We start from the raw sequence: 8,919 nt of genomic DNA, 5'->3' as shown, positions 1-8,919 counted from the left end.
CCGGCCCCCACGGCACGGCGGCGCCGGGCTCCCCAATATTTAAAAAAAATTTTGTATTTTTAAAATTTTTTTGGGTTTTTTTTTTATACAAAAGCAATTAGGAGCCAGCGCCAAGCCGAGGCGTGACATTTACCAGCCTCCGTGGCAGGCAGGCTGCGCTTAAATGGAGGCCTTTCTGCGGAACAACAAGAGCCAAAAGGCCTTGTGTCACCCAGTTATGTAAGACACAATCTCGCCTGAAAATGCACAATGAATCGGGAAGGATTTATGTAATTAATTGACCAGTCTTAACCTGTTATCGTGATGTAAGGAATTTGGAACTCATTAATTTGGGCCCTGACAGATTTCATATTAGAGCTGGCAAATATGGATTGAGCCTCTTATTCTTGTAGCAGCTGGAATTTCCATGACAGTGAGGATTAGTGAAGAAGACCTATTGCTCGAGTCAAACTGCCTCTTTTGTAATCAGCGGCCCTGCTCTGCATTAAAGGGGTAATGGGAAAGAAAAAAAAATAAATACCAAAAGGGGAGAAAAAAAAAAAGAGAGAAATGTATTCATGTATGGAGCAGAGCAGGGGGAGGGAGAGGAGGGACGTATCCTGGTGAGTGGAGGCACCAGAGTGGTGCTTTCCCGGTCCTGTGGCAACGAAAACGCCGCGAAGGCAGCCCTGGGGCAGCGGAGAGGGAAGGTACCCGAATGACAGGTCTGCAGCATCAGTGTGGGGCTTGCTGCCTCTCGGCCAGACCTTCAGATGGAGCCTCCCGGGAGCCACCGAGCACTTGGAGCCGCAGCATCAGAGCTCCCAGGAACGGGGTCTGGGCTGCCAAGGGCTGGAGGGATTTAGGGATAGAGGTGTTTGGGTCGTGATCCTGGGGAAGTGGGGACCGGGAGGTACCTGTCTTCCAGCTTGGACAGTGATGCCCTCCCTGGCGGGGAAAAGGATGATCAAGGCCGGGTAAGGAGCAGATCCGGGGGCAAGGGCAGGCCTCCATGCTGCCAAGGCAAGGGTGACTCCGCACAGGATATGCCTCAACTTCCCACGTACAAAGACGAGAGTAAGAAAACTCCCTTTGTCTGCTGGTTCACGACAACCTCTCAGCACAGCTTTACATGGTGCCTGGCTGGGGAGGGCCCTCATCCCATTATCATTTCTAGGCGTTGATGTAATAGTAGTAATATCGGGTGCAGACTGTACGGAAACAGTCTAGGAGCTTTTATTTTCTCTCCTGGCAACCTGTTAATGACTGCGCTGGTAGTGAATACAGTTGTTAGAAATGACTTTAAAAGGTTTCCATGAGACATCATCATATTTCTCCCTGCAAAGTGTTTACCTACTTTTGTGACAAATGCCATGCAAAGATAGAGGGGTATTTTTCCTTTTCTCGTTGTTTCTTTGCTTTATGCTTTTTGGTAGTTGAACATTTCCCCTCCACGATCGCTTAGATCCACCGTTTGCTCCCGTGGGTCATTTCTGCATAATAACCGGGAGAAGGGAAAAGATGTAAAACAGGGGGGATTGACAGTAAAACCACAATTGTTTGTAAAGACTGTAATGGCAAATGCAGATTAAAAGTAAAATGCAGCAAATGAGGCCTATGTGGCTCGAATCCTCTGGTCAACCTTGTCCATATTGGCCTCATCTCCCATCATTGTGCCAGGATGGTTATATGAATCCTGGTACCAAAACTCAAGTGTTCGGTCCTAAGTTTGGGAATCTCCACGGGGTTGAGCGCGTGGTGCTGGAGACCTGCCCTTATCAAATTGCAAACTCTTTGAAGAAAGGCTACCGTGTCCTCCTTGGGGGGCTAGATCTAGCTCCGTGGTAGCCTTTACATTGCTCCCATAGTTGTCAGCTATGAGATCAATTTAATCATTGATGATCATCCGGACAAGAGCTTTAATCTCCTTGACTTTAAACAAAAAAACCCAACCCAGACCAATAGATTACAATTTGATTGTGCTCCTTCAAAGAATATCTTTTGTCTTACTGTCTCCCGATAAATTAAAAAACCTTCACACATGTCAACTAGCTCAGATTTCCCCCAAAGGTAGGGAATAATTTATCTTTTATGGTGGTACACAGACCCAACTCAACCATTGTCTCACCGAGCCTATCTTTGCTTTTTTTTAACGATCAGGAGTGGCAAACTGCTCAGGTACTACTGCAGCTATAGGTTTTGCTCAAATGTTCCTCTTGTTAAAATGTTGATCAGGCACAGCTAATTTCCATGTTAAATGTGCCAGCATACGCCTGAGCTTAGAATTATTTCAAACAACAAAACAAAGCATTTTTAAGTTTAAAAAATGAATATTGTTAAGTATTTGCATTTTCTCTGATTCCTTCCCATCAATACATTTAAAATATGCCTGAGTGGTAGAACTTTCCTGTGACACTCATGATTTTGGGTGCTCACAAATTTAAAGTTAGTATTTACTACTAGTATTTACTAGTGGGGGTTGGTTTTTGCTTGTAGGTAAGAAAACAGTCATCAGCTGAGATGGGCATTTTGTCAGATTCTTGCACTATTTTTATTCTTTGATAGTTAATCAGAAAGCAAAGCAAAAACATGATCTAGAAAACCAAATACAGAAAAAAAACCCAGTTAAATCTTCTGAACAAAAATATCTTTGCTGCAGTTATTTTGTAACTTATACCAATACAGAAGGCCTGTTTTAATTTATGTGCAAATACTAAATGCAAAGTTCAGAGTAGAAGTGGTTAAGAAATATCAAGCACTGATTCAACTGAAGTAGATGGAAAATACTTTGTGCTGTTTATACTGAAGGTGAAAAAATTCTGTCTTCTGAATGGCACTCAGATTAAAAATTACATTCTTGTTTGAACCAATAGGTGGCCTTTTTGAATGTGCTATAGTTAATTTTTTCCTGAAAACAGAAAAACATCTGCTTTGAAGTAGAGAACATTTTCAAACGGTAATTTTCAAACACACTGAAAATGTAGTTTTGTTTCTGAAAGACAATAGGTAGTAGGTGAAGTTCTGGATTTGTTTCCTAGTATTCTAGAAGTTTTCAGTGTACTTATGTTTACATTAAGTCCTGAGTCTTCAATGCATGATAATGATCAATAATAGCAATGATAAAGTGGACTACAAAATCCATCCTTTCTTTTTTTTATGTTCATGCTCTCAAAATGCCATATATTTCCAGTTTCTAAGACCTCTCATAAGTTCTTATTTCATGTTATTTACACAGGTAATTAAAACAGTTTTAAAAGAACAGTATCTCCTTGTGCTTCAGAAAAGGAGCACTTGTGATTTTTCAGAAGTCACACCTCTGAGCTGAGTGTCAGGAATCTTGATTCTATTTTATTTCCTACATAAGCAATACATTCTTAAAAGGGTTTCTGCAAGGAAAAGGCAGCCGGCAGCCATACATGGTTAAGCTCTCTTAAAAGCCTGGGTCAGGTGAGGGTGTTAAACACTTGAAAACGGAGCCCTGAGTTCTTCAGGACATCCATCACTTGGGTCTGGATCCCCTGAGATATTTTAGCAGCTCACTCCGAGTTGTGTTTTTCTGGATACATGACTATTTCTTGGTTTTTTTGCCAAATTTTGGGCTTGTGTTTTTATCCCTGTGAAGCTAGTGTGAGGCTGAGAGCTTGGCAGGTATCCCAGGGAGGGAGGCATCACCCTATGCCTGTCTTGCCCCTGTGGTCTTCTCCTAGTGTTTGCTGGTGGCTCCTGTCCGAGAGCAGATTCAGAGTCACAAGGACGGCTGGTCTGACCCAGTTCTTACGTTCCTCAAAGGCAACAGCCATCAGGTAGTAACATACAACTTGGTCTGCACCCAGCACTCTCTCCATAAGATTGTGCTTTAATTAGAGACCTCAGCATGGGACAGGAGTTCACCCACAAAGTCCAGCGTACCTGTGTTCCCATTTGTGTCTGCACACCGCTTTTTACTTCCGACATTCATTTGGAGGCTCTGTGTTTTGAATTATGAGACTGAGGTCCCTGAGGCGTGGGGACCGTTTTTCTCAAAGGCTAACTTCAGCCTAGGGAGGCTGGTTCCTAACTAAATTCAGTTGCTCTGACTCATCCTCTGAAGGAGCCCATCACTCCCCTGACATGTGAGAGCCTTGGGAGACCCAGTTCTATGGTAGGAAAGTAACCCTATGAATGTCCACCTTGGGACAGTAGTACTTAGCCCCAAGAAATAACTTTGTTGGAAGAGTAATCTGTATATAGCAATAGGCTGGCTTCTTATTATATGGCAAAAAAAAAAATCCTTATAAGTGCTGTTTATATGAATCTTCTCTTTCATTACTATTTTCCGCTCTATAAAAGACCCACAACTTTTGCTGTGTCTAATGATCTAAGATACTGGGAGGGGAGGTGGGATATGACTGTCTATCCATCAAAATGTTGCCAACTCAGTTGCACAAAACATGAAGTCTTAAAGCAAGTTTGGCTCCTGGATGGTTTGAATTTTGTTGGGAAGTCAAAGCTCCCCCTTGGCACTAGAGTCAGCACATCCCTGGCTGGATATAGGAAGTTAATAATTCATCTGTGTTTATGATAAAGCTTTCCTGTCTGGAGTCTCAAAGCCTTTTGCAATGAGGGATTAATTCAGCCTTACAATAAACAGGATCTACTATTTTACAGCTGGGGAAACTGAGGAACAGCGAGGCGATGCACAGGGATGTACAGGGCATCTGTTGCAGATAAGGGAGGAACAAGGATCCTCCCACTTGCTCCTGGGCTCCACCGCTTTACCTGCTGGGAGGGACAAAGAGCCACCCTCCTTGCAAAATTCTCACCCCAGCTATCAGCACAAATTGTTTGTGAGCAGTAGCAGAGGGGCCCTAGTTTTTGATGTTTGACTTGAAACACCTGAAAGGGATTTGGTTTTTGCCTCCAAGTGCTGTGCACTCTGGTGCTTGGAAACCAAACTCGCTCCGGCATCTGTTGCATCTGAAAATTTCAGGTTAATTATCCTTCAGGTTGCAGCATTCAGAATAGAGATTTATGTCTATTTTGGAAAAAGGGGGTTACTCACTAACTCACTAATTAAAAAAACAGAGGTGAGAAGAGAGAGGCAATTAGGTACCTTGTTTGTATTGGTTAAATATGCAGCAGTGACAGGATTTTCTCTGAGGGACATCTGCAGAAGTGCTGCGGTCTTGTTGATATCAGATGGTGTTATCATTGGAACTGGAGTGAAGGAAGCAGAGCTGATGTTGACTAAAAACTATAGGAAAGATTGATTTTGGTCGGATCTTTCAGTCTTTACTCATCCATCCATGACAGCACCTATTAAAATAATTTGGGACTGCTAGCATGAGTAAAGACCGTTTGTGTGAATGAGCACTGCAAACCTGGGCTTTAAACTTCCCATACCAAAGTTGTGTTGCCTGTTCAGCTGTTTCCAGCAGACCTCCTCACACCACCTGAACTTATTTTGCCGATGGGATGTGTGACCTGGCCTTCCACACTACCGTAAAAACAAGTCATAAAAATTGACTTCAAATACAAGCATTATAGGTAAATATCATTTTCTAGATTGCAACAACGCATTTAATTAAACCCAAGCAGAATCTTTTAAGGTTCATGTTTTGCTTTCTGATCAGGTCTTTTTCTTGGGGCGGTGACTGAGACACTTTGCCAGCAGGGTCTGCGAGCTTATCCTTGATTCCGCATTGTTTGTACAAAGTGACAATGACTTCTGAGCAGGAGATGAAGACTGTGCCAAGGACAGAGCATTGTGCCGTGCCTGGAGCTTTATTAGCTCTTCCCTCCCGCCCTGTTTCTTGCTAATCACAATGGCTTCCTACAACGCATTTATCAGCGCAGGCCACTGCCCGTAAATAAGAGCGTTCTTGTCCTTTCCAGAAGCCAGGAGTACAATGTTATCTTTCCTTTTTCCCACAGAAGAGAGCCATTAGGAAATTCCTTGGTTTAGTTTGTCCCTCCTTGTTCCTGGATGATGTTGGAGCCATTGTAAAAAGATGAGGCTTACATTTCCTTCTGAAGATGGCAAACTCATTGATGCATTGGATTGATGAGCTGGATGTGCGCTCATGTGTTGCATCCTGTAAGGAGCGGAGTATTCTGGGCTACTTCAGGGCTTGGGAGTTCACAAAGCATTTTGCTGATCTGGGAACCGAGTACGTGGGATTTTCCTGGGTGAAACACAAGCAAGTATAGACCTGAATGATAAACTTTGTGAAAAATGATTTGGGGAGTCAGTTCATGGCAGCGGTGGTGATGTGCTTGCACTCACTCTTGACCATCACCGTTAGCACCCCCTGAAATTTCTTTGAAGGCAGTGCCCTAATTCCCATGTGGGAGTAACTCGGGAAAGAGACCTCAAAGATTTGGCTTTATGAAGTGAAATGCAGTTCCTAAAGAAGGATCCTCCATCCGTTCTCCGTTTCTCTGTCTTCCATAGCAGGGACGGCAAGGAGGGGCCCCTAGCTCAAGCTCTCCTGCCACAACCAAGGGGGACTGCTTTGGCTGTGGGTGGTGTCAGGGGTGTCACCAGCGGGAGGGTCACCTGCTCTTGCTCATCCCCTGTTTGCACCACTTTGATGTGGTTTTGCCCTGCCCAGCTTTCCCCCCAGAAATGGTACTTTAGGGTTTGCTGAGAGATGCCTGCCAAATTCTGCCACTTGAATGCCTGATGCTTTGCAGCTCCCCTGACAGATCTGAGGAGTTCAAGCTCCCCTCTTGGTTAGGCAGGTATTAGTACTGTGCACATGCAGAAGCTCTACAGGCAGATAAAGGATTTTACTTTTCGTGAGTCACATCCTCACTTACAAGAATCATCCCCCAGGGTCAGAAGAACCGTTTGTGTTATCAAGAGAGGCGAGACCTCCCAAGATGCGCCAAAATGATACTGGGATGAAATTGCTCCACTCTTCCTGGGAGGGCCCACAGCATCTCGCAGGGTCAGCTGCATAAGTTGTATGTTCTTCAGGGCAGGACCTTGCCCTCCGATTTGTCTGGGAAGCACACATTCAATGCTCTGTACCGCAAATAATAAATAACCGCTTCGGCTGCTGGCTGGGTTTGGGATTACGAGTCGATTCTCCCTCCTGATTCATTTCTTGTTCCAAGATGCCAGTGCTGCAGTTTTACCAGAGTATGTCAGTCGCTGGTGTTAGCCCCCTGCTCTTCCCTTGCTCACAGTAAGGCAACTGTCATCTCCTGTCTACAGCGTACTTTACAGCACTGAGGAAGAATATTAATAAGACTTCCAAAGGGCTGGCTGCCACTTTTGGTGGAAAGGTTTCCTACAAAGGATGCGCAGCAAAACTCCCAGGAGACAGAAGGAGAAAACCTTCCCACCGAGAAGAGCTGGTGTCATCCCGTTTCATTGTCTCTGTGTCACCATAGCACCCCCGTGACTCTGACACACTGTTCTGTGCTGCTCTGGCTTGTGCTGCTCAATGTAATTTCCTTGGTTGAACATCTTTATTTCAGATTTGTAATGAGGTATTAACTAGTTTCCTTGTGCCTAACTGTTAGGTGTTTGCAGTTTAAGGAACAGTCTCCTTCCTGGTAAGGTCAGCTAGACTTTTACTTTCCCCATTTGATTTTGTTTCATATCACATTTTAAAAAAAACTCCTTATGTGCCATATTTCCATCCAGGTTAAGGGCTCAGGATCACAGCAGTGCATCTGACAAGGAAACCAGAAATGTACCTTGTCAGTGAGCAACAAACATATTTAGCCCAGCAGCCAAGAAGAAGGTAGACACAGAGAACCCCAGTGCTACGTGATGAGGCCCACAGTTTGCTAGGTGTGTTTCTCCCGGGTGAGCTGGCAGAGAGTTGGTGTTACTATGAAATTACTAGAGTGCACTTTGAAATGCAGTGGGCATCCCTGTTGTGGTTTCTTAGCCATGTCTCACTTGCTGCCATTGTACCTAAGCCTGTGCTGGGTGGTGCCTGCCCTGCTCTGGTGGGGCACTCTGTGCTCCCACCACCCCTTGCCAGGGGAGACCCTTCTTCTCCACGAACAGCTCTGGCAGGGTGCAGATCTGCTGGAGGCACCTTGTTGGGGCGTGCCTGGTGTCAGCGATCAGGAGACAGACTGCCTTTCCCAGGTCTGCTCCTGAGGACGCCCCTTAAATGCGATCTGGGCATCCTCATTAAGTCTGTGGACATAAACAGGGCTGTTTTCTAAATGAAGAGGTAAAGTGTAAGGGAAGAAGGCTTTTAAAGCAAAAAACCCATAATGCTAATTGTCGAGGAGCTCCCATTAGATGTTAGGCAACCTCAAGCCAATCCAGCAGCTGCCTTTGCAGATCTTGACCTTTGTTATTCTTATCTTCTTTGGGTTCAGGGAGATAACTCTTAAATGGAATTAGGAGTCTGCGAGCTGGCTCTGTATTTGCAAGCAGATGCTCGTCAAGCAACTGCAGGGTTGACCAACAGATTGCCATACCTTTTATTGCTCATTCATGCATCATATATATATATTTATATAGTTGAATGAGAGTAATACTTTAGAAAGTTTGACTAATATATCAATTGCATCATCCAGACGTAACTTTTAATATGGAGCAGTGATATTGCTTGGTGTATTCAAATAATAAATCCCTAACTACCGCATAAGGCATATTGAGTTTTTGTTTCATTTTGCTTTCAGATTGAAACCGGGAAGCTGATGTACATGAGTTGCCCTGTTCTGAATCTTTGTCATCTTAGACAGCCCTGCTTATTGCCAGCTCATTTCACAGAGATCTATTTCAAATCAACTCATAAATTATTAATAGTACATGTGTAGGTCAGAGAGACACTAACCCTGACAATCACACCCTAATATTCTCTCTTTAGCATCAGAAATAAGAAAGGAGATGTGAATAATCAATATTCAACAACCAAGGTACATCTCATACAGATATGGTATATGCACTTAGAAAAAAAAAAACCAGATCTTTGCAAAATCTGT

Source organism: Aptenodytes forsteri, unplaced genomic scaffold, assembly GCF_000699145.1.
Source record: "Aptenodytes forsteri isolate BGI_AS27 unplaced genomic scaffold, ASM69914v1 Scaffold164, whole genome shotgun sequence".
NCBI classification, from domain to species: domain Eukaryota; kingdom Metazoa; phylum Chordata; class Aves; order Sphenisciformes; family Spheniscidae; genus Aptenodytes; species Aptenodytes forsteri.
This window is presented reverse-complemented; position numbering follows the sequence as displayed.